The 26,147-nt window shown below is 57.0% G+C and overlaps 2 long non-coding RNA genes across 8 annotated transcripts; one reads left to right on the forward strand and one right to left on the reverse strand.

The window, feature by feature from the left end:
• LOC116660920 lies at nucleotides 1–26,147 on the reverse strand. 7 transcript variants are annotated; one of them, XR_004316578.1, is made up of 5 exons: nucleotides 25,937–26,147; nucleotides 7,987–8,125; nucleotides 3,894–4,025; nucleotides 2,905–3,206; nucleotides 1–538 (listed from the first exon to the last, which is right to left on the reverse strand). It is a non-coding gene; the product is annotated as an uncharacterized LOC116660920 (long non-coding RNA). The 7 variants fall into 7 exon arrangements; XR_004316582.1 differs by having other exon boundaries at nucleotides 1–3,206; nucleotides 3,894–3,958; XR_004316577.1 differs by having other exon boundaries at nucleotides 1–3,206.
• On the forward strand, nucleotides 503–8,074 carry LOC116660921. The gene is made up of 4 exons (XR_004316583.1): nucleotides 503–557; nucleotides 6,496–6,615; nucleotides 7,618–7,785; nucleotides 8,007–8,074. It is a non-coding gene; the product is annotated as an uncharacterized LOC116660921 (long non-coding RNA).

The following is a 26,147-nucleotide window of genomic DNA, read 5'->3' on the forward strand; positions in this document are numbered from 1 at the left end:
GAAATTTCATTTAATTTATTTGAAGTCTTGGTGAAATCCTGTAGCTAACATGGAGAGTCCCCCATTAAGTTACATAAAGAAGCTTTTTTCCCCTGACATTCTTTGTTGCATAAACATCACAAAGCAGACCAGTTCCTCCCCGTCCCCACCCCCACCTGCCCTAGGTGCTAATTAGCTCAACCCACAGGCCCCGGAGCATGGACACTCCCCCCTCCCCAAAAATAGAAATGAAAGAATTAAATAAAGTGGTGAATGAGCACTGTGTGGAACGGTTTTGTGTAAGCAGCTTGGGGAGGAGAGGATTTATAATTCATCAGTTCTACTGAAGCTCTGCTCTCAAATCGGGATGTTCCCGGATCAGAGCTGAATTTCTGAGTTGACGACTCTGTACTGTTTCTGCTTCTTCCTGCCCTGCTCCCCGTGCAGCGGCGTTCACGTCACCCCCGGATGGGCTGTGCTTTCTGAGAGTATCGTCTGGTCGTTTAGGGTCCTGGAAGCACGTGGCGTCTACAGGAGCTAGAGAACCTAATCCAGCACACTGATGAAGATACACTTGGGTAAGACCAGCACCGTAAGTGGCCTCGCCACCTCCGCTGTTCATGAAACTAACTCGATCAATAGGTGGGTCGTCATGGTAACGGGTGGTGGGAACAAAATTCTACAAAGTTTGGAGAGGATAGCTTTAGAAGTTAAGACTCTTGGGGGCAAGTGGCTGAAATCTGGTTCTTGCTGGATGAAGGACAAAGGTGGTTGGTTGGTTGGTTGGCTTGCTTGGGGGAGACATTTGTTCGTTTGGATACCTTGAAAGGCACGGGCGTCCTGACCTCGGCAGGGCCGCGGGAAGGGCTCAGTGTAGCTATCAGGCGAGAATCTCTGCTTGGCGGGGCCCTGCCTTCTGCTGTGCTGCAGTCCCTGTCAGGCTCCACGTGGCACCGCCTGAGAGCCCCAGCTCTGATCGTCCTGGGCACTAGCAACCCTAGGTGCTAACCGTGGAATCACCAGGCGGCCGCTCTGTGACACGTGCCACTGAGAAAAGGGATCTGATAAAGTCTGGTGGGGGGGGGCATCTTAGAAACACGTAAATGACAGATCTGACTCAGGAAGAAAGGGAAAACCTGCGCAGAGCCGTAACAGGGCAAGCGACTGAAGCAGGACTCAGTCTAAACCGCGGCAAGACGCCTGCACTGGGGAACGCTGCCCAACATTCAGAAGGGCCAAGACCTCTTCAAACCCTTCTTTATAAACGGAAGAGGAGGAAACACTCTCTAAAGCGTTACATGAGGCCAGTGTCACCCTTATACCGAAGCCAGACAAAGACATCACAAGAAAAGAAAACCACATACCAGTTCCCCTTGTGAATATTGGTGCATAAAATATCAGCAAAATACTAGGAAGTTTGATCTAGCAGCATATTGAAAAGACTAATAAATTCCACTACCCAATGGGATTTATCTCAGGAACGCGAGGATGGTTAAAACACACCAAAGTCATTCAACGTAACACAACAGAAGATGAAGAAGAAAGATGATCATCTCAACCAATACAGAAAAAGTCTCTGACAAAAGCCAGCAGCCTTTCATGATGGAAAAATACACAGCTTCCCAGCCTCGTTCAGGAACAAGACAGGCTTCCTGCTTCCCTCCTCTGTTCAACACTGTGTTGTTCTCACCAGAACAATTAGGCAAGGAAAGGGAAGGAAAGGCATACAGATTGGAAATGAAGACGTGAAACCATCTCTATCCACAGATGACTCGATCTTAAATATTGAAAATCCTAAATACGTCACAGGAAACTGCCAGAGCTAATAAGAGAATTCTGCAAAGTTGCAGGATACAAGTTCAACAGATAAAAGCTAGTTGTGTTTCTATACACTAGCAATGCATGATCCAAAAATGAAATTAGGAAAGAACTTTCATATAAAAACAGCATCAAAAAGAATAAAATACTCAGGAATAAGTTTAATCAAAAGGTGTAAGACTTGCACGCTGGAAACCACTAAACATCAATGAAAGTAATTAGATAAGATGTATATAAAAAAAAGGGAATATATCCTGTGTTCACAGATTGAAAGTTTTAATATTGTTAAGACGTCAAAGCGCCCCAAAGCAATTCACAGATGCAGCGAACTCCCTATCAGAACAGCTTCGGCTTTTTCCCCCTCACATCTGGTGAATCAGATCTCAAAATTCTCATGAAATTGCAAGTTGTCCCAAATAGTCAACACGATATTGAGAAATAAGAACAGAGCTGCAGGACTCACACCTCCCTATCTCAATATCAATACGCTGCTACATCAGTCGGAAACAGTGTGGCACTGGCACAAAGACACACTTACAAACCAGTGGAATGAAACGGAGAGTCCAGAACTTAACTCACACACCCACGGTCGATTGCTTTTCGACAAGGATGCCGAGATAATTCAATCCGGAAAGAACAGTCTCTTTGCGAAAAGGGGTTGGGAAAACTGGATTTCCACGTGCAAGAGGATGAAACTAGTCTACCTCACTCCACACGTAAAAAGTAACTCAAAGGCGGTCAAAGATCGAAATGGAAAAGCTAACAGAACAAGACCATCAGGAGAAAACGTAGGAGCGAATCTTCGTGACTTGGGGTCTGGCAGTGAGATTCTTAGATGTGCTACCAAAGGCATAAACAGCAAAAGAAAAAACACATGAACTGGGCTTCATCAAAGTTAAATGTTTTGTGTGTCGAAGGAAACCATCAAGGAAATGAAAAAACAACCTACAGAATGAGGGGAAATGTTTGCAAACCACACGTAAGCTGAGGGTCTAGAATGTAGACGTAGAAGGAACTCTTACAACCCAACAGCAGGAAGACAGATGACCTGATTGGTTTTAATGAGCAAAGGACTTGAACAGAGATTTTTCAAAAGAAGATACATACGTGGTCAACACACACGTGAGGAGGTTCTCAGCGTCACGAGTCGCTGGGACACTGCGAATCCTACGCAACGAGACACCAGTCCGCACCGAACAGACGGCAGGTAGAAAACGGCAGCAGCCACAGCGCGGTGGGAAGCAGGGGATGCGCAGCGATGTGCTGACGGACGGTCCGCTGTGGACGGACCTCCAGAACGCCATTCTGGGCAGAAAAACGGTCGTGTGTCGTGTGGTTTCGCTTGTACTGACGAGTCAGAATCAGTAAATTCAGAGTCGGAGAGGAGGTGGACCCTCGGTCGCCATGGGCTGTGGGTGGGGTGGGGTGATGAAAATGCTCTGGACTGAGGCAGCAGTGATGGTTTATCAGTATTGTGAACGTTCTGGATGCTGCTGGAGTGTAATTTTTAAAATGTCTGGTTCTATGAAACTCACTTCAATTAAAAAAACAAAACGAGCGTGTGGAGGGTGGTGAGAGGAGAGCGATGCCGGACTCACTCCGAACCCCTGGGGTTGCTGGGAGGACAGCCCCTCCCCCGCCGAGCTGAAGACGGTAAACACGGGGAAATTACGGCTTTATCCTGGTATTCTGGCTCGACCTCTGTCTCATGGGAGACTGTGAAGGACCTGGGGCTCCTCGTGACAGACGCAGCACGAAGGGGCCAGGAGAGCCAGAGCCCCAGACTCAGCACACCTCGGCCGGCCGCGTCCCTGAGCATCCTCACGCAGCGGCAGGAGCCTCTGGGGCCCCGGTCCCGGAGGACGCATGCTGCCAGACCCATCACAGCTCATCCAGCCTGGGGGGGATGGCGAGGGAGGGGGCGGGAAGGGGGAGCAGAAGGGGATGGAGAAAGGGCCGGGTCGGGGGGGAGGGGGCAGAGGAGAGGGTGATGGAGACGACGATGAGGGGAAGGGGACGGGGGAGGCAGGTGGCCCACAGGCTCCAAGGGACGCAGCCCCCTGCTCCTTCCCGGCTCCCCTGCCCGCCACGCTCACCTGGCCCTTGAGGTCTCTCCTCTCTCCTTCACGCCCAGGCTCTCGGCTCACGTTTGGAGAAACACCTTGAACGGAACACAGTGGGAGAAGAATCTGTATGCATCTCTGTTCCAAGTTCATCTCCATCTTTTCCTGCCTCAAAAGAAGGGGAGGAATCAACACCCAGTGGGGATGAAAGAAACCCTCCCCCGGAGCTGGGCAGGGCGGAGGGTGCTGGTCCCGTGCAGCTCTGCAGGGACCGTAGCCGTAAGCGGCAGAACTTGGTGCAAACTGGTAAAAGCGGAGGAGGTGTTGGCGGGCGGACCTGGGAGCTCTGAGGACTCACTGGTCGCTGATGTCCCTGGGCTGACCCAATTCCTCAGCTCACACGGGACCTTCCCTTCCCTCCTGAAGGAGGAGGAGCTGGCACGGGGCTGCCCGGTGCTGGAGAGAACCCAGGAAAGTGTGGTTTGCCAAGAGAGAGGCCACCTCCCCTCTGATTCTCCCAACGTGGCTGCTTCACCGTTTGTTACCGGAGGTTGGACTTCTCAGGGTTTCCACCTGCTGGTCCCTGAGCTCTTCTGCCTCCTCCAAGTTAGAGGCCAGCCCTGTCTGAGATGGACTCTCCTGGCCCCAAGGGCACCTTCCCAGGGAGAGGGCCCCACTGTCAGCTCGGGCTGGGTGTCCACACAGTGACCGATCCCGTGTGACCCAGTGTGACCGATTGCCCAGGTCTCCCGATACACCCATCCCAACAGCCAGGGTCCAAGGGGTGACTCTGGCCAATAGGTGACCTCTCACCATGGAAACTGACCTGACCCCGCGGGGAGCTGCCTTCGCCCTGCAGTCCCACGAGGCAGACACAGACGCTCAGGTTTGCCCTCCGAAATGTGGGCAGGAAGGGCCTCCGGCAGAGTTGTGACTGAGCCGCCTCTCGCCTCACGGCGCCACTCCAGGCAGGAAGCCTCGCTCAGGACGGCAGGGCACGACCTGATCACATTCTGCTGCGGGGCCCCCAGGTTTCCCAGGTGGACCCGTCGTCTGACCCCTCATGACCGCGGGCACCAGACTCGGCACAGCATCACCAGCCCCCCCACCCCGGGGTGACTGCACTGCCCACGCCGGGCGGAGGAGGCTCCTCCTGCGGGGCCCCCAGGGCAGCGCTCGCTGCCCTTACACGGTGCGCAGCGGCTGCTCCTGCCCGACTTCAGGCTCTGTTTCTTCAGACTCATTGATCCAGCTGGCCGAATCTGCCCGAGACAGACGTCTGCTGTTTCTGTTTTCCCGTTGGCTCTCTCTGCTCACAAACGGCCCGCTCCCATCCAGTCTGTTGGCACCGAGGGCTTTTCTTCCTGATTGAATGAGCGCTGGGCTCCGAGCCCGGCTGCCCTCGAGGCCAGCCAGTGAAACGCGCTTTTATTTAGTGCAGAGACACAAAAGCATATACCAGCCACACAGGACAACCCGAGGACACACTGTTCTGTTTCCCAAAATATCTCATGCAGAAGTTCTCCAAGCATAACTTCTCGGCGACCCACCGTGAAATGTGCCGTGAGATGCTGCTTCGGGCCACGTGCACCACACACCAGGGACAAACATTACTACCGCTGTAACTGGGCAGACGTGGAAATGTCCACGCTGGGCTCCAACAACCCCCGTGGTTTCTGCATTTCAGCCTGGGTTCTGTAGATGACCACGGAAATGGCAGGAGATTTGGCCCAGGGAATTGATGCCGGATGCAAGGCGTCTGCCCGGCTTCAGAGCGATGCTGAGACCGGGGTCCCGCTGTTTATTCCCGGCGCTTCTGGAAAGGTTTGAATGGTACCGGCACACGCTTCTGAATTCTTTTCATTTCTGATTGGTTTGTGGAAAGAAAATAAAGCAATAATTAAAACAAGCCTAACTCTCCTATGTACCTGGAGGCCAAAGGAAACGCAGTCCTGTGAATGAAAACACACTCGTCTCAGATATGAATTCGGGGGGGAAAGTCCAGACCAGGACCGTGATGCTTTCAGCGACAGTCCTTCAACATTTTAAAATTCTCCAGTGAGCCTTGTGGCAGACCTAGTGACTTTCTCCTGTTACTGCTACCAACCCACTGAATCTGGGCAGAAGTGAGTGTACGAGGGTATGGGAAAGGCAATCGCAAATGAGATCGCAGAGACTCCTGCAAGGTGGGAAAAAAATGCTGCAGCCAAGCAAATACAAGAAGCATCAGTTGCCACAGCTGCAAAGTTTGTGCCCCTCCCAGATTCAGATGCTGGAATCACAGCCCCAGATGCGGTGGGACCAGGAGGCGGGCTCTCTGGGGAGGGACTGGGTGCCAATGGTGGAGCCCTCATGGATGGGGTCGTGTTTTTATAAAAGGGACCCAAGCGCTCCTGTAATGCCTCCACGTCAGGCCGCAGCGAGCAGACGGCATCTGGACCAGGGAGCGGGCCCTCCCCGGACCCCGAGGCTGCCAGCGCCGTCGTCTAGGGCTTCCGGCCTCCAGAAGTAAATAAATTTCTGTTGTTTACAAGCTGCCCGGTCTCTGGTAACTTTTTTGCTGCAGCCCAAGCAGATGAAGATATTTGTGGTCCACGGCAGCAGAACTTACAGTCAGCCTCTCTCTCCCTCCCAGAATAGAGGCCTAACAGTTGGAGGCATCTTCGTTCAGAAGTGCAATCATGGCTAGAAGGACCCGAGATGAGCCGACCATTCGTCGCCCAGCAGTGCTGCAACGTCACCCCGCTGTAAATAAGTAAGTGTGGGGGGGCTGCTCTTGAAGAATCGCAGGGATGAGGAGGGACGTGTGAAGGAGAAGATGCACCACCGCCATCGGCCAGGCCACAGCCACTCCTGGGGGACTCCTGGCTGTGGCGCCCACGGCCCGTGCGCACAGAGACACTGGGGGCTGGGTTGTCGTGGGATTTCCACGCCCGTCGTACCCCGAAAGCTGGCACCAGACACTTCAAGCGGCTGGCTGCTTTTAACGGTGTGTTTATCCTCGTTTTTGAAGCAAACTTCAAATGCACAGAGTAAACCCTCCGAGGGTGTAAAGACTGTGGGAAAAGTCAGCCTCCTGACCCCAACCCCGACTCCCTGCCCCATCCTCACCGATCAGAACTTTGACCAGATTCTCACCCCCAAGGTGTGGACCCAACCCACTTCACCTGGACACTTGCTACCGTGGTGCACGACACTAGGGGCTGGGCTCAGATGCCACCTCGTCCCCTTTGGGTCAAACGAGATGGTGTCTTGATGGCTGAGTCTCTGAAGTTTTCTTCTGCCTTTAGAACCATCAGTGCCTCCTGCTCCGTTGTGTTTGCTCACAAGCATGTGTGAGGCCAAGTGAATCCCTGTGGGGATCTCAGGGGACAGCTAACCCTCCTCCTACTGACCGCCGACCCGTCTGTCGATGAGAGAGGGAACCGGAGTCTGTGACGGCAGAGGGCGCGGGGCGTGGGGATCGGTCCTCGGTGTGAACCGGAGCGGGGCCCTGCGGGGTCTTCCCCGCACAGACCCCTCCCCACGTCCTCCGCCTGCCTCCTGTCTGTAGAAAAACTTTAGTCAAGAATAAGTTTAATCAGAGAAACAAGAAAATGCAGAAACAAAGGGAAACAGTCAGGCAACACAGAACACTAACAGTTCAGCCATTACACAAAGTTTCAAGGACCTTTAGTTCCTTGTCGGGGCCGGAGAAATGATCCTGAGCCGCATCCTTTGGGCTGTTTTGTAGGTACTAACCCCCCCCCCACCCCAGGTGGAAGACGTGACCCGCATGATGACCAGGCTGAAGCAGCTCCGCACGATTCCAAGGTCTGGCCTCAAATAAGCAAGAACAAACCGGCCCTGGAGCCGAGGATAAACTGTACTTAAAGGACGCAAGACGACAGAGACCAGACCACCGCATGACCAACTTACGACGAGGGTCAGCGCTGACCGTGCTGCGCCACGCGCGGCCCCTCCCTCCACCTGTGCACCTCCCAGAAACTCCCCTTTGAAAGCTCTTGCCCCTGGTCGGCAGGCGTGGGGGTGCGGCGCGGGGAGAGGGCCTCCGGGCGCGAGTCCGCCGCCCCGCCTCGGCTCCCGGCCCCCCGGCCCCGGCCCCGGCCCGGCCCCGCCCGCTCACCCAGGACACTGTTTCAGCAGCAGGCCGTCAGCTCCGAGTCGGCACCCAGCCTCGGCAGGAGGGAGAGCGGTGCAAGGGTGTTTCCAGGGGCGCCTCCTCCGGCAGGAACATCATGAAAAATAGTTCAGAAGCTTTCAGTCTGAAAAGAAAAGAAGAGGAGAAAAAAGCCTTAGGATAAAAGGCACAGAAATATTTGATAAGAAGCTCAGGGAAAAAAAAGACGACGACGAAGAGGACGTTGCGCTGTCACGCGGCAGCTTTGGCAGCCAAACCGCCCTGACGCTGGGCAAGGAGGAAGCCAGATCTACTTGTGTGGAGTTTGGGGTTTGCCTTTGATGAAAGTTGGCTTTTCTTTTTCTGAGGTTTCTTTCTTCTGGAAATTGCGAGATGGGGGAGGGAAGGGAAAGAGACACCTGCGTGGCTCCTGGAAGGGGCGGCGGGGTCAGCAAGGACAGTCCCTCCTGACCTAAGCCTGGGGCCAGGCAGCCCCAGCAGAGTGTCGGGAGGCTCCCTGAGGGTCTGGGGAGGACAGGGGTCTGAAGACCCTCGTCGGCCGGCCGTCCTGCAGGACAGTGCTGGAGAGCACCGGCTTCCTCTCTGCAGAGTCGTCGCCCTCGCAGGGAGCCTGGGTTGGAGCCGCATCTTTGCAGGGGAACCAGCACCAGGCTCCCTGCGTTTTCACTTTAAACGCCGCGTCCTCGGACGGGAGGCTCTTCCCTCCCAGCTCTGGGCTCTGGACGTGAACGAGCCTCTTACAGGGGCTGTGACCTGTTTGGGGCATTCAGTGTCTCCTGGTCCAGGAGGTCTCGGGGGAGGACCAGGGGCAGAAAGGCGGGGCCCAGGCGCGTGGACGTGGGTCCCCTAACCTCCCTGGGCCTCAGCTTCCCCCTGTGCAGGGCGGGTGTCGTCACAGCGCCTCCCAGGGGGCACCGTGAGGTTACGGGAGGAGATGCAGCCCCTGGGTTGCTGTGCTGTGGGCGGGCGGGGGCTCAGTGGGCCGGCTTGAGTGAGTGAACGGGGCGGCCCCGCAGGGACGGCCACGTCCTGTGTTGGTGAGGACGTGCCTGCGCCCGGCCAGATCCCGGAGGACATGCCAGGTCCCGGGGCTGCCCCAGATCCAGGGGGTGACGTGTCCCCGGGAGCCCCAGGCTCTTGGCGGCTCTCATGCTCAGGAGAGAAGTGAGGTGGTCAAGGGGCTGGCTTTCTTGCCTGAATTTTAAGGGCATTTCTTTTCAGACCACACCCTCCACCTGCCTCCCTGGTCCACAGTCGCCAGGAGTCGACCTGGCCGCCTGCCTCAGGGAGCAGCACAGCGGCCCTCCTCCTGCGCGTCCTCCCGGCTGTGACACGGAGCTGCCATCAGGGAGAGGGAGGTGGTGACGTCGCCTAAGCCGATTTGTTCACAGACAGGGATTCGGTTATTTCTGGTGCGTGAGTTCCTTCCGGAAAGTCTGCGATGACGAGGGCCACGTGCTCGCGCACAGCCCTCCTACCAGGCGCGGCGAGGCTCAGACCCACCCGGACACGCAGGCGTCATGGTCACACTCGCTCATCGGGAGGCAGACACTGAAGGCCCCCGTCAAGCTCTCCTGAAGGCCCGAGAAGCTCTCAGGTCTCCCCACTGGGACTGATCCAGCCCCGCCGTGACGCCCACCTGACGTCCAGGGCGGGGCCTTTACCCCCGGCTCAGCGCCAGCCGCAGCGTCCTCTGACCCACGAGGTGGAGCCAGGACTGCGCAGGGACCGTGGGTGCAGACCGCCTGTCCTGCTGGCCCCTTCACCTGCACATGTCAGATGTGGGGGGGGTCCCCTCATCCAGCAAGAACGCGTTTCTAAGACCAGGGATGCTAGTTAACAAGCTGGTCATTTCACCAGAGAGCCCACTTCCGGTGCTCAGTGTGCTGGTAAAACAAGACATCAGGGGCTGAGCAGACGCGACGCTGCCGGAGGCCCTTGTAGCAGCTGCTCTGGACTGAGGGGCTGGGGGGAAACCCCCCAACCTGGGTGAACATCCCCGAGGCAGCAGAGGGAGCAGGTGGTTGGGTGGGGCTCAGCTGAAACCTGCCCTCGGCCCAGGGTCCCTGCTGACCGGTCAGTCCCCACCATCACGGCTGATCTTTGACCCTCACGTCCTGGCCGCCATCCTTGGAGGCTGAGCCACCGTCTGGGGATGGACGTGAACAAGGATGGCTTCCTGTGGGGGGGGCCTCAGAGGAGCTGGACCAGCCCGGGAACCAAGCATGGGGCCGGGGGTCCTGCCAGGCCAGGACGGCGCACCTGTTCTGTAGAGGAGATTGCCTTCCAGGAAGGGGGCAGCGTCGGGAGGGCACAGGGCCGAGGTCCCCGAGCGTCAGCCCCTCCTCTGCGCTAACCCAGAGCTCTGAGGACAGGCCGGGCTCTTCGCTGACCTGCTCTCGGCTGCGGGAGGAGGCGGTGTGTTGTCGTGGTGACGTGTCCCTGACTTTCAGTCCAGGCTGCCCCCTGTCCCCTGTCCCCGGGGCTGCATGAGGGCCATCTGCAGTCACTTGACCGCTGGCCTTTATCAGGATGCCAGGGGCCTCAGGGGGTGACCCCGCGTGTGCCCTCTCTTCCTGCTCTCTGGGGTCAGGGAGGGCGATACACCTGGTCAACCTGAGACACAGGCTCAGACCAGACTCCAGTGCCCTCGAGGATTAAACCCTCCCGGGCAGAGCACGGGCGCTGGAGGGGGTGGAAGGGGAGCAACTGGATTTGCAGTCCCCACGTACCCCGTTTTCTCTGCCCTGACTTGACCCTCCAGATCTGGGAGGCCGGCAGGATCGCCTCCGTTCCAGACTTTCCCAGGTGGTCTGAGTGTCTGTCCTGACTTTGGTCAGTGACAGCGGGGGATCTGGAGGCGGCCCTGCCCGGACCCTTCCCCACCCCCACCCCAGCGAGGGGTCCAGCAGCGGGGTCCCAGCCTCCCGTGTCCTCCGGGCCTGCTGGAGCCCCGCTGTCGTTCCCGAGGGGGCGTTACCTCCAGCCCACCCCACCTGCTCACAAGGGGGTAACAGCCATCACCTGGGACCACAGCCCTGGGGCTCCTCTGCTGAGGGGTCGGGGGGAGACCACATTCTGATGCTGCCTCCCGCCTCCAGACACTGTCCATCTTCCTCACCAGGGGGTCCGGGCCCTGAGCAGGGGGCCCCTCTGCGAACAGCTTACAGATGCATAGTGGGGAGAACCCGTGTGCCGCCCTGCACTTCACCCTCTGCGGGGACCCAGGCCGTGACTGTCAGCGTTTGCAGCCTCAGCGCAGCCGGCACGGTGTCTTCGCGCTTTCTCTGTGCCTGTGACAGTCTGAACCCCTCAGGGCCGCTTTAAATGCAGCTCGCCGGGTCTGCTGTAGTTTCCCTTTCACGTGTGTGTGTTTGCGATTTCATACGCGTCTGTGCGATATTGTATGTGTGTGTGTTTATCCAGTGGAGACTTCCTGCGTGACTCCCGGCTTATTAGAAATGTGTTGTTCAGTTTCCAAACTTTGGGGCATTTTCTGGATACTGATTTCCGGCTTAATTCCACAACGGCTCAAGAGCGCACTTGCATGGTTTGCAGTTTTAAATCTTACGGCCCTGGTGTGTGTGGCCCGGCTGAGCGAGTGCTCTGTGTGCCCTGGACGTTCTGTGGTCACCGAGCAGAGTGTCCGGAACGTCCGCGGCGAGCGGCTCGGTCTCGCCGCCGGGTGGCAGCGTCCTCACTGACTTCCCGTCTGCGCGTCTGGGGTGGCTGAGGGCGCAGCGTGGGGGCTCCTCCTCCACCTGCGGGTCTGTCGGTTCCTCCTTTCAGTCCAATCAGTCGTCACTTCGTGTGATCTGCAGCTCTGCTGGGAGGCGCACCGCCACCCTGGATTGCTACGTCTCCCTGGGGGGCACGGCCGTTTCTCCTCCCGCGACGACCTGCTTGCCTCTGAGTGTCGCCCTCGTTCTGACGCCCGCTTTACCTGAAACCGGGGCTTCGCCGCAGCCTCCTCTGTGTGCTGCCTGCGCGGCGTGCCTTCCCCGTCCCTCTTCCTGCTGACAGACAGGTGCTCTGACGTGTGAAGTGCATTTCTCGTTGCCCGTGTGTGGCCGGTTCTTGCTCATCTGTATCCAGTCTGACGCCCCCTGGGTGTTAGCGGGAGAGTTTGGACCCTCTCACTGAGGTGGCAACCGGTGGAGTGTTTCCTGCCTTGTCTGAGTTCCGATGCGTTTGTTATTCCGTCTTATCTCCTCAGCTGATCGATTGTTTATTCCTCATTTAGAAACATTTTTGGTGGTTGAACTGTGGTGTGTAATATTCATTTTCAAACGCTCCGTGTCCCCTTCACGTGGTGCAATACTGCCCCCCTGCTGTGTGAGCACCCCCTCTGCCCCGAGCCCGGTGCATTGCTGCCATGTTACACACACGGCTCAGCACACTAGCATCCAATGGCTTTTAACTGACGTAAGAATTAAGCAGATACTGTGTATCTTCCCTGAGCCCATTTCTTACTCTGGTTTTCCTAGTTCAGTCCCCACGTGCACCGCGTCCCCTCAGCCGGGGGAACTTCCTTTAGCGTGTCTTGCGGAGGTGGGGCCGCGGGTGTTTACCAGGAATGGCTTCATGTCTCCCTCACTTTTGTGAGGTGTTTCCAATGGGCACAGGGGGACTCCCCCTGTTCCCCCTCAGCACCTTAAAGATGTCTCTTCCTGTGCTTCAGTTTGGCAACTTTCCCTGAGGATGGCTGCGTGATTTGCACCTCTGTCCCTCTCCGGGCGACACCCCCACCCCCGGTCCCCCCGAGCGTCCCTCTGCTTGGATCTTCCGTGGTTTGATGGATGGGCTGGGGCTCCGTGGGGTCCTCGTCCCCCCTGCTTGGCGATCTTTCAGTTTCTTGGACTTTGTGGTTTGCTGTCTTCCCCCATTTTGGAAAATCCGGCGATTGTCCTTCAGCCGTTCCTTCCAGCCCACTCTCTCCTGCTCCATCTGGGCATTGAGGGTACTTCAGCGCTTTTTTTTTTTTTGTTCCACTGGTTTCGGAAGCTCTATTCTATGTGGGTGTTTTTAAAAGTCCATTTCTGTTTTCCTCTGTCTTGTGTTTTGGTTTGGGAAATTTCCACTGGCTTGTCTAAGTGGTCTTTGATTCTTTACGAGGCTCTGTCAAGTTTACTTACGCACCCTTTGGAGGATTTCTTTATTTCTATTACCGTCATTTTGATCTCTGGCATCACCGTTTTATTCTTGTTTATAGGTTCCCTCTCTGCTGAAATTACCTACCAAATAGCGCATTCACCATCTTTTCCATGAGAACCTGTATCATACTGTTTTAAAAAATTCGATTTCCTGTCTGGTAGGTCTGGAGCGCTGAGTAAAAGCCTGGCTCTGAGAACCACACTGTGTCTTCAGGTGGTGCTTCATTTTGCCTTGCTCATTTCTGTGCCCTGTGATTTCTGTTCAGGGCAGGGTATGTGTACCTGGCAGGTCAGCACTGTCTGTGCTTGGAGACAAGCACGCCTTTCCTCCCGCTCGGCCTGCAGTGCTAGGGGCTGTGCGACACTAGTCGGGAGCCGAGGTGGGCTCCACCAGAGACCTCCAACGCCTCTGGGGTGCCTCGTTTCTGTTGCCCCTCAAATGTGGATCCCCCTGGTGCTGCCCCACAGAGCGCTGTGTCCACTGTCAACTCTATATGCGGGTCCTTAGTAGGGTGTTAAGAGTATGGAGTGGGGGCTCTCAGATGCTTAGTCCTGCTGCCATCTTGGGTGGGCACTGTGACTGGGTCTGGCGGACACGGTGTCCCTGCCCGTCCCCCAGGGAAGAGGCCCCCATTCCCCTCCCCCACCCACGGTGGGATCCTGCCTCAGGATGCGGTGTTGTGGTCCTTTCTCCTCTGCCCCAAGGATGGAGGAGGATGTGGGTCTTGGGGTGTTTCAGTGATGGCCCCATCCCTCCCTGCTGTGAAGCCTCCTCCTCAGGGTTCTCCCTAAGCTGCCTGGGGGCGCCTGGTGGGTTTCCTGGAGGAAAAGTCTGGAACAAGCCGGGTGTGGAACCTGTGTCTGCGGACAGCCTGCTTCAGAGTCCGTCATCAGCCCGTGCTCCCCCTTTAACAATCTGCTAACATTTCTAGTTTAATCTTCTTATGTATTTGACACTGGCTGCCCCAATTAACCTCATGTTCTGGTTCTGCTTCCACAGACCCCGGATTCTCAGGATTCCAGGCGAGCCGTTTGCTCTGCAAGCCCAGCTCGCTCACAGGTTCAAGAAAAGCTGCTGGTTTGCAGCCTGTCCGGCTGTGTGCACGTTGTCTGGCTGGGAGCTTCACTCTTTCCTGCTCTCTACTTTTCTAAACCGTAATTCTGAACACAGTTTTAAAAGTAGCTTTGGATGAGATGAGAAAATAAAACCGGAAACAAGAACACCATCTAGTTTAAACAACCAGATGAGACAGAAACGCCACATCTCATCCGTGCCCAGCATCCCGCGGCAGCGGGGTCTCCATTTCCATCTGGAGTCGCAGTGCAGCCCCTGAGTTAATCTCCCAGTGATTTGTCCCACACCTGGTGTGAGTGGCTTGTGGGCAGGCCCCGTGGAGAGGTGCTTGGGTGGTGAAGCCCCAGTGACACTCTCGTCACCCCGCCTCCCCGGGGCCTTCTGATTGGCAGGGGGACTTGGGGGCGGCTCCACCAGGTGCGGAGCAGGACCCGTGAAATGAAGGGAGGGAGGGGGCAGGCCGGCTTCTGCTTTGAGTTTTCATGAAACACTGGCTTTGTTTCACTGGCAGCCGCTGTCCCCCTGCCAACTGCACACCGACGCGGGACCGGAGCCCGCGGGGCAGCCGCGCCTCCTCTCACAGTGCCACAGCAGGTGTGACTGTCCCCCCACGGTGGAGGGAGCATGCGCACCAGAGGAACAGACAGGCCTGGCAAGAGAGGGAGCAACAGGAAGAAACCAGACACGGCAAAACCTCTGGGGAAACAGGCACACGGATGGGCTGTAACAGCCAGTAATGCCAGCAGCCTGATACCAAACTGCTTTTTCTGGGTCCTAAGTACAGACACCGAGAAACAGCCAAAGGTCGGCTGTCCCTTATTAATCAGACACACGTTGGTGTTTGGGAAACACAATCACTTATTATTCCTTCCAGGGCCTGTCACAGACGCGGGCTTCCATTCTGACGCCTGGGCAGTGGTGCCATGTTGCTGTTGCCCGGTCTATCCTGCCTGGGCAGGTGGCTGGGGCCTCTGCTGGTCTGGACTCTCCACGCCCGGCTGGAGGTCCATGTCTGGCCAGCTATTCCAGGAGCTCCCTGAATTTTGAGACCCGGGGCCTGGATCTCTGGTTCAGAAAGAAGCCCCTGTGAGTGTGAGAGGAGACCTAGTGGGGACCTCCAGCTACAGGGGACGGATGCCCAGGCCGACTCGCTGAGGTGACACTGCAGACGAGGGGCAGGGGCAGGCATAGCCTGGACTTTGGAGCTTAGAGTCTAGTGGGGAAGGCGGCCCCTACATCAACAGATAAGTCTTTACAAATAGACACTGGGAGTGAGGATGGCAGGCCTGGGGTTATCCTGAAAGAATGCAGTACTCCTGGGCTGTACTCTTGGGCTGTTGGTCAGGAAGGGCTCCTGGACCGGACACGACATTTATGCTGAGATCTGAGGTGGGAGGTGAGGAGAGCTTCTCAGGCCGAGGAGGGTGAGCCTGATGGCCCTGTGGTTCCAGCCCTAATGGAGGTGTTTGGGGCTGAAGCAGAGCAAGGTGCGAGAGCAGGGGCACAGAGCCACGGTCCTGGGGAGATGATGGGCGAGAACTCCTGTCCCATTACACGGGTCTCCTGAACTCGCTGCCTCTGGAGAAAAGTCCCGCATTTCCCACACCTGCACATCTCCCCAGACACCTGACACCCCAGCTCCTGAATGCTGCCTGGGATGCACTGACCTGTCCTCCTTCTGCAGTGGGAACAGGGGTCGGGGGAGTGGATGCTGAATTCTCTGTCTGTCCTGCAGGTCAGACTTCTGTAAATGTCACAGGAACCAGGCTGAAAGGGCAGAAACTGGGGGGCCCAGGCCTCCAGGGTCTACATTTAACTGGGAGAGAGGTGCCGGAACAGCTTTCTAGGAGGACATTCCACGTGCATCCCCACTGCCCCGAGGCACTGACGACCAAGACAGATCACCGGGCTGGATCTGAGCCTTGTGTTAGAGGCAAGAGGGTTTGCCTAGCAGTATGCCAGCTCAGTCTGAGCTCAGAGGATAACCACCCTCCTCATCACCACCACCAGCTTCTAATGACTGCAGGTAAGTGTGTCGCTGCAGATTCCCTATGTTCATGAAAGCAATGATCCGATTAGCAATGCAAGCTCCGGGCACTACTCTTCCATGTGAGGGCAGTGGAGCTGCGCTTTGCAAACAACGTTCTCCCGTCTGCGCTGGCTCACGGCCGTGACCCGGTCCGGGGTGGCCTCCCGATCATCACTGCACGAGCCAGAGCGCAGGGCAGGCGCTGCTGTTCTGAACATGCCCTCTGTGCAGACGCCGCGGGGTCCCACCCTCCCGAGACCCAGGGAGAGAGGAGGAGTACCCTCACTTTACAGATAGGAAACTGAGGCAAAGAAGGTGGTTCCGTTTTTTAGACATCAGAGTTTTTCAGAAGGAAGGGAGAGGTCCCTGGTCCCAGCACCAACCCTGAATCTGGCTGTGGCCCCTGGAGCAGAAGGAGCTCGGGGTGGGCGGCCCTCACTTCCCCTGCTGTCACCTGCCTGTCAGGCTCCTGTTCAGGACCCTGGAGAGCTGCCCGCGGGAGGGGCAGGCTCTGCAGGAGCCTCGGCCAGAGACACTCTCAGCCCCCCAGCCCCCCGCCCACAAGGGGAGCCTCCCAGCAGGTTCCTAGCAGGGAGGGAGCCTTGGGGAAGAGATGACAGCCCTCTGCTTGGACTCCTGGGTCCTACAGCCGCAGGCCGGGGGTGGGGGCGGGAAGTGAGAGCCTGGTAGTGTGCTAGTACACACACACAAACACACACACACACACAAATACACACGCAAACATATAGACACACATACACAAATACACACACACATACACACACAAGTACACACACACAAATACACACACAAATACAAACGCAAACACACACAAACACACAAACACAAATACAAACACACAAATACACACAAATACACACACACACAAATACAAACAAACACAAATACATTCACACACAAACACAGATACACACAAACACACAAACACAAATACACACACATATACACACACACACATACACACGCAAATACACAAACACAAATACACACACTAATACACACACACACACACACACAAATACACACACACATATACACACACATACACACACAAATACACACATATACACACACATACACACACAAATACACACACACACAAATACACATACACACAAATACACACACAAACACAAATACACACACAAATACACAAACACACACACAAATACACACACACACACACACACACACACACACACACACCCCATTAGTCCTTAACCCTTTCAACAACCAGGGTAGAGTTTCCTGGTGTGCTCTGGGGCTGGTCCATCTGCAGAAGGACCAGAGGTCTCGGGTGGGGATTCTGCCCACACACTGGCTGTCTTCTAGGCTTTTCTCACCCCATTAGCGGGGTTCTGCCAATTGCAAGTGACAGAAAGCCCAACACAAACTGGCTAAACCACAAGGTGTATTTGTCGACACAGGTAACTGTCAAGTCCAGACCTCAGAATGACCTGCTTTACAGCAGTGACTTTGCGGTGACATCACCAGGACCCAGTGCCTGCTTTGCGTGCGTCTTTTGGCTCTGCATCCTGTGTGTGGGCTTCAGGCTGGGCCTCTGCCTCCTGGTGACACGGGAGGACCCTCTCTCTCTCACCTGCTGACGGAGGTCCTGAGCCTGGAGGCTGAGACTCAGGCTGGGACACATGCCCACCCCTGAACCAGCCACAGCGGATGGAAGTCACCAGTTAAGTCACATGGTCCACTCTGGCTCTGGGGTGCAGTCAGCGCCCCCAAACCACAGGCCAGAAAGTAACGGGAGAAGTGCCTCCTCACAGGGAGTTTGGGGGCTGTTCTGAACATTAGAGGCAGGGCCACTGGTGGGAATTACAAACAGACAGATGTCACACAGAACAAGAGGGGACTGTGGGCAGACCCACCCCACAGCCAGTGGACGGAGCACACAGGGGTCCCTTGTCCTGGAGCTGGAGTTGGAGGGGGGTCGGGGGAGAGAGGCGCCTGACATGTGATGACAGACAGTGACTTCCCAGGACACCGGCCCTGCCACGCTGAACGTTTATCATGAAGGCTCATTTCCATTTTGCTGAACTGAAAATACCTGAAGTGCCAGCAGCTTTCACAGTTCCCAAGCACTGGCACAACTGCAGGTGCTCCAGCTACCCTGTAACCCTTCTGAACGGAAAGGAAAACCCGTAAACGCGCCAGCAGCAAATCAATGAGACGAGTAACCTGTGATGAATGCTAAACACTGTGAATTAACCTGACAAGTGGCTCCGGCCTCTGGGGCTTTTTCAGCCCCTGGGAACCGTGGCAGGCTGCGCCCCGTGGGAGAGGAGATGCTCCCGCATCAGGGGTCGCCTTTCCTTCCTCCTCCATCCAGAGCAGACAGGCTGCCCTGTGAGGCTGACCCTCGGGGCCTGGCCAGGGAGGAGCCCGTCCCTCCCTCACCCTGACCTCAGACCCCCGGGGCCTCCCCTCGGCGCTCAGAACCCTGTCGGTCTCCAGCACAAGCTCCCGCTCCCCTGTCTGGCCCGGCACTGGCGGGACCACAGCCCTCCTGGGCCCAGAACAGCCCGGGTGCTCAGCCCACACCTGTGCGCCCCGTCTCTGCCCCCAGCCTGCCCCTCTCTTTGCCCCCACGGCCCCGGGAGGCAGCCTCGTCCACGGCCTGTCTGCTCTCAGGGTACCTGGTCCCCGAGTGGAGGCTGACATGGGGGAGGTGGGGGCTGTGCTTCAGGAGGGCGCTTCCGTGTCTCTGTGGGCTGGCGGCGTGGCCCGCTGTCCCTCCCGTGTCCTGCAGGTGACAGGACGGCCCAGGGACTGACCTCCTGGAGAGAGCCCACCCGGCTCCCTGGGCAGACCCCTGATTCCCCCCCCACCGCCCGGCACAGGCCCTGCGCTGGCTCCTTCTCTTCAAGGGGCCGGGCCGCACCCCGGTCACGTGCCCTCTGTCTTCTTCATGTCATTAGTGTGACCATCCTTTCCCAGGCTGGGGAAGCAGGAGCCTGGATCCAGGCGGTAAGACGCAGCCCAGACTCTTGGGATCACTTCTGGCTCCTCCTTCCTCCTCGTCTCTCGGATTCAGTCCAGCACTTTCCTCCCTGCGAGCAGCTCGGCGCTCATCACTGACAGACGAGGTGCTTCCTCGGGAGCCCATCCCGGGCTGGCTCCCACCTGCTTCCTAAGCCGTGTTCCGTGGTCACGAGCCCCGACTCCCCAGCAAGCAACAGAGAACTGTTTTCCCAGTGAGACCCGGGCCCTGGGGGCGGGGGCAGGTGGAGCCGCGTGGAGCCACGCAGGTGAGCGAGGACGTGGGAGGTGGGCGCTCACGCGGCCCGGCACCCCCCCCCGGGGGGGCGGCATCAGGGAGTAACATGCGTCTGGACGGCGCCCCCACCTGCCCAGGCCTCCTCTGGCGCAGGGACCCCCCCTCCTGCGTTTGACAAGGGGGCCTGACAGCTCTGGCCGCGTGAACAGGGGTCCTCAGTGAGCCTCCTCTAGGAGAGGGTTTTCCAGAGATCTTCAGTTTTATTGCCTTCATTTTTCAGAAGAAACAAGCGTGGCTTTAAAAACAGCACATTTGATGCCTGTGTCTCAGTGACTGCTCCTTTCAATTACAGCTTTCCAGGATCTAAAGATTGAAGCTGAATAATTCAAGGTATTTTGCCTTCCCAGATTCAGGTGTTTTATTTTACCTGTATTGACTTTGTGAAGGCACCCGGCTGCAGCCTCCCCGAGAGCTGACACGTGGGACCAGCGCTTGGTCTTACAGGCATTTGCTGCCAGGAGCCGTGGGCGCCGGGAGCTCGGGCTTCTGACCAGGGAGCCCCTATGGCTGTCACGCATCCTCCGGGGAGAGGCTGCATCTGTGGGCAGCGCTCTTGCACGTTCATTCATTTGTTCGTTGCTTGTCCATCTAGCGGCCACTTCCCGGAAGCCTGCCGACCCTGCGCTGTGCCGCGCCTCAGGGTTGCCGGACGCCCCCTCCCTGCACGTGGGGCCCGAGGGGACCTGACTTTGGGCGCTGATCACTTGCGTTTACTCAGTGCTTGTCTGGCTAGGGAGCAACAGTGACTTCTGAGGGGCTGCCCCCATCAAGCACACTGCCTCAGCGTGCGCCTCGTTCAGGGTGTTTGCGCATCCCGAGGCTGGCCTTTGCAGAGCGCTGCCCAGATGTCTCCTGCAAGAGGGCAGCGTTTAGCGGCTAGAGACAGCCCTGCTTTTCAGCCTAATCGGATCCTCGTTCTCTTGGTGCCACCACGTGCCATCAGCGACACCTATTCTGTCTGGTTACAGATCCAAGACAGCCCAGACATGGGTCTTGGATTGGATGTGGGTCATCAGCACATTTCAAGGAGGCATGACATCGGTATTTGGGACCTGGGGGCTGGGAAGGTGGGGCTGCCCTGAACAAGACAGCGGGAGCGAGTATTGGGAGGTCAGATAATTGGATGCACCCTGAACAGATCAGAGATATCACATAGCAGGATTTCAGTGGAGACAGAATCTGGAAAAGGGGTCGAGGCTGGAGATGCAGAGATGGGAGTTATTTACATGATACTTGGACCACAGGGGTAGACGGAATTCCAAGGGATCGTTTACAAAGGGAAGGTGGCTAATAACTGAACCTCGGGGAAACGTCTGCACATGGGGAAGAGAGACAATGATGGCGGCGAATAAAAAAATCAGAGAGGCAGGAAGGAAATCGAGAATGCAATGCCAGAGAAAGCAATCGATGATTGTCTGGAGAAATCAGTAAGTCATCTAAAATGTTTCAGAGAGAATGAAGGCGAAGCCAAAGATAAGCCACCACCAGAGAGACCGTTTGCAAGAACACTGGCTGCTCGCCGAGCTCAGAGTCTGGGGGTGAAGTCAGCTCGTAGCCCAGGGGCTGGGGAAGGAAGAGGGACTGTTGGCAGGTGCTGGTCGTGGGGGGCACCACTTGGTGCCCTCACGTTGCCCCTGGACACGTGCGACTGCCCCCCTTCCCCCGCACGCCCACACCAGGCACCCTTACAGAAGATTTAATCAAGAAAAGCCATGGGTCTGATGGAGTCGGTGCAGACAGATGAGATAGTGGTCTGGCTCCTGCACCCTCTGCAGCCTGTCCACGTGACTGGACATTCTGGAGCCTCCTCTGCTTCCATCAGATTCACGAGCTGTGCTTGTCAGTTACATCGCAAACAGGTCTGTCCCTCTGCTCTGCTCCTGGTTCTACAGGTTTCCAGGCTTGCAAGAACTTTCCTAAGTGTGTCGACTCTCTCCCTCCTCTCCCTGCTGGGTCCTACAGGTGGACACCAGGCAGGCTCTCGCCATGTGGGGCGGGAGCGCGGGGCACACAGAACGCTCACCCTGGCGCTGCTGGGAGGGTCACTCTGGCTTTCCCAGTGCTCATCCCAGGACACAGGCTGTGGCTGCTGTGGTTTTTTGTGTTCCCCAAGCCTGGCGGTGACGAGAAGGTCGGGAGAGTAGAGTCAGATAAGGTGGTGGCCTGCCTGTCCCAGCAGTTGGAATGTAGATGTGGAGGTTGGAGCTTACGCAGTCATCTTGGAACGTAAGGAAGAATCAGATTTTGAGGAATTCCTATGAGATAGAGGGGCCTCCTTCCCTTATGACTGTGAACGGTGATGCCAGCCCTGGACCCCGCTTCTCCACACGTGGGACTCACCCTGCCTGACGCAGCCACAATGGGTGCATTTCTTCCCCCTGTGCTGTGCTGTGCCAACTGCTCACGGCAACTGCCCTCCAAGCCCCAAGCCCCTGAGGCTGCTCACACCATGGATGCCGATTCCTGGGCTGGAGCCGAGAACGGGGATTCCGCATTTCCTGGTCCCCGACCACACGTGGGTAGTGGGGGTCAGGGCTCCCCTGCACCACGCGTGGCAGCTCCTGCCCGGCCCGCGCCCGTGAGAGCAGCCACTGGAGGGGAGCAGGCAGCAGAGCGGATCTTCACGTGCTGGGCCGGGCAGGGAGCAAGGGCCTGGCCGGGATGGAGGTCCAGGGCCCACTGCTCTTCAGCCTCCAGTGACAGGAAGCACACCACCTCCCCTCCCCTGGCCACCCGGCGGGCCCCACTCCGCCGCAGGCTTGCACCTGTAATGCAGCAGCGAGCGGCGGGTGTCAGCAGCCCAGGAAGGATCCAGCAGGTGCGTCAGTAGCCTGGCAGGTGGGTTTTCAGGTCGCTGGTCTAAGATGGCTCTATTTATCTTTTCTGACACTTGGTTACAATGATGCGGGAGGGAGCCTGGCTGATGTCACTCACACCCAAGCAGGTCTGTCTGCAATCAGACGGGGTCACTCTCTCTCCAGCTTCTTCCCTGCTCTCTTTGAGGCCCCAAAGTCCTCAGCATCCTCTCTCGTCATTACCCCACTGCCCTGCAGGGAGCCGGCCTGGGGATCTGGTGGGTTGTGGGTCCCAGCCTCGGGAGGACGTCTCTGCCGGTGCGTTCTTCTCTCCTTACAGCTCAAGCTGTGCTAGGAGATCTTTTAGTTCAGCACCGGGTGCCAGATGGCTTTGTTCAGGCCCTGCCACTCACGAACTGTGTGAACTTAGGCAAATTACCCACAGTGCACCTTGGCACCCTCATCTGCAGTACGGAAATAATAATGGTAATATGCTCATTAAGTTGTCTTTACTTTTCAGGCTGGAATGAGAATCAGATGAGAAGGTGTATTTAAGGAGGCAAGAACTGCGTGTGAGCACAGTGAGCCCCGAGTCAGCGTCAGGTTTTGGTGCAATGATGTTTGTACTTGAGTGGTGTGCGGCCTCTCACCTCAGGACCTTTGCACCTGCTGTTCCTTCTGCTTGGAATGTCCTGCCCTTTGACTGCACACCCTCCAGATGTCAGCTCCCTGGACCTCCCTGTTACACGTTCCCCCCAAACTCCCTGTAATTGTCTGTCCCGATATATATCACAGGTTGCGATTCTGTGATTAGTAACTCCCCTTCTGTATCCTTCTCTGGACTGTGAACTTAAGGGCAGGGGATGAGTCTGCTTTGCTACGATTCGTATCTTCAGTACCAAGGATGGAGTCTGGTTCCCAGGAAACACATGATAAACAAATGAATGAGTGGAAAGGTCTGGCCACTCAGGGGCAGCGTCTTCCCTGGGAGAACACCTTCTGACTGTAGCCGACATCCCAGAGATTTCAGGGCCAAGAGACCCCCTGTATGTAGGCTGTGAGGCACTGCCCAAGGCTTCCTTCCTGACTGGCCCTCGGGGCTTCACCGGGAAGACTTAGAGACACCCAGTGATCTCACACTGGTCTTGGGGATGCAGACAGTCTTGATCACCTGATTGGGAGGGCACTGGCTCTTGGACCCACTCAGCACCTGCAGCCGGTGTCAAAGCTCTAGCAAGGTCCATGGTGGGTGTGTGGGCTGAGCCATACACTGCCTGGGGCACAGTAAACGGGCTACAGCAAGCACATAATTATCCTCCAAGGAGAACTGTGTCCCTTTCCCTTCTAAATGCGCTCAGACACTATGAGCTTGTAATTAAAACTAAGGCAGATGTCACTCTGTGCTAAGATCATGCATAAGAAATGAGAGGATGGAGATGATGCTAAGAGGTGTTGATAATGCAGGGTAATTGCAATGACATTCCATGAAATGTGTTTTGTTCTTGAAAACTGGAATTGACTTTGATGTCTTTCAAAGCCTTAATACATTTTTAATTCATGCAGAAACTCTTTTCTCAGTTCTGCAGGCTCTGCCAGGAGCATTCTGGGAGCTGGGCTGAGCATGACCTTGAACAGAACTGTCATACTGAGATGGTCCAGCTCCCAAACCTGTCCCCGGGTGGGTGCAGTGGGTGAGGGGTCCCAGTCCTGTCACGGCTGAGCTGCGACTGTCATCTCCATGACGCAGAAGGGCAGCTCACCTCCCAAGGAACCCGGGTCCGAGCCTGTGCTGTGCCCATGGGTCGCCGTCTCTGCCAGGGGTGGAGCATGATTCTCTGGGTCGAAGCTGCAGACCTGGACCCTGGACAGTGCCAAGCATCAGCAACGTGGGAAATTGAGCAGATTTGCATCCAGAGCTTAGAGTCCTTCCCCTTCTCCTGCTACCCCGTGCGTGCTGTGTGAAGGAAAGGGAGGGAGGGAGCTTGGCTCAGAGTGGCCTCACAGCAACAGCTATGAGACAGCCTCCTCACCCCACCCTGGGTGAGGGCTTCCCCTGAGGACCCGGCAGATGACAGCGCCTCCCAGGGTCAGCTTCCTCCATCGGCCCCACCTTGGCAAGGTGTCCACAGCTTCGTCAGCGCTGGCCCACAGCAGGGACAGCATCCTCAGGTCACTCCAAAGGTGGAGAGGAGAAAATGCTCCCAGGACGGAAAGTCCAGGTGCAGCACCGCTCTCCACCGTTTCCTCAACAACCTCCTCGTGAGGGACCCCGGCCCCGTCTTTCCTCGGAGCTCTCAGGGGTGGGTGCAGGAAGCCCAGCGCCGCCCGGCTCCTGGAGGGCCCCCCGCCCCCCGCGCTATCTGAAGGTCTCTCAGCAGCCACAACACCCCAGATAAGCCCTCTTTCCATTAATGAGAGGGGCTCTTGGGAAGGGCTAGGCAACAGGACGTAACCGGGGAAGATCTGTGAAGTCAAGGAGGGGTCCGGGCAAGTTTTTTAGATCTAAGATAAGGCATCATTGCAAAATGTTTACTGCTCCTGTGATGCCGGAAAGGCAATGTGCATGAAAGTTATTTTACTTAAACATCCTGATGGTCGTCTCTGGGGAAGGCTGAAGGATAACGATTTAGGGGTCTGACGCAATACACAAACAAGGACTCAGACCAATGCTAAGCGCCCCAGGCTTTCCCACAGACGCAAGCACGACAGCCAAGCTGCCAGCCCTTCTCTACCCGCCACCCTTTTCCAAACACGCGGTGTCTCCCAGAGCCTCTGGCTCTCACGCTAAAAGGAAGCACTGGGCCCAGATCTGATCCTTCTCGAATCTTATGACCGAGTCTGGGGCTGCGTCAGCTTGTGTATGTGCTGCAGCTTGATACAGTCCACGTGCGTGCATCTGGGGCGGCGTCTGTGTTACCGGCAGTCCGGCCCCATGTGAACTGCCTGTGGGTGTGACGCGGGGGCTACCAGTGTGCCTCACCTGTTTGTCTTACAGCTGTTCCGCTGCGTGTCACCCACGTGCCGTCCTCTTGTGCTCTACGGGCTTCTTACGTGTGTTCCCGGTGACTGTACTGTCAGCCTCCCACACACCGCTACCTGGACGGATGCCATCTTTGTCTACGTGACCCGTGTGCTACCTGGGCCCCGTGCTGCTGTGTGATACATCAGTGCTGCCTGAACGTGGCAGTACCTCGCGTCACTTTCACATGTCGCCTGTGAGTGTCACTGCTTATCTGTGTTGCCAAGAGTCTGCTCTGAGCCCTGTGCGCGTCCACCTGTGCGTGCGCTGCAGCTGGAGGCTATTACTCTGCGTTGCCCACAGACCGCTGTGTGCCCGCAGCTCCACGTCCCCCTACGCGTGCCCTACTCCTGGGAGTGGTTTCCGGGTGACCCCCACCCCCCGCGGCCCCGGCGCCCCGACCCCCCACCCCCAGGACGGGCTCCCTGACCCCCGCTTCAGACGGGACACCGGGGCCAGGGCGCCGGGAAGGGCACAGTCCCCGTTCTCGGCCCCGCCCCGCCCCCTCTGTACTAACGAGGACTCCTCGCCCCAGAGGGGCAGAAACACACCTCAAATTTGCTCAGGAAAAAGCCGGGCGGTTGGTGCGCTCCTGACCTGCGGTCTCGGCAGCGCAGGCCCAGCTTCAGGCGCGGCTGGATCCAGGGCTCCAGTGGTGTCGTCAGAACTCAGTCTGCTCCTTCTTCCAGCTCAAGCCTTTGCCTTCATGCGGCCTGGCTTCGCTAACAGGCCCCAGTCTCCCCGCCGGGCTCCTCCAGGCTC

This window comes from Camelus ferus, chromosome 32 (genome assembly GCF_009834535.1).
Source record: "Camelus ferus isolate YT-003-E chromosome 32, BCGSAC_Cfer_1.0, whole genome shotgun sequence".
Lineage (NCBI taxonomy): Eukaryota > Metazoa > Chordata > Mammalia > Artiodactyla > Camelidae > Camelus > Camelus ferus.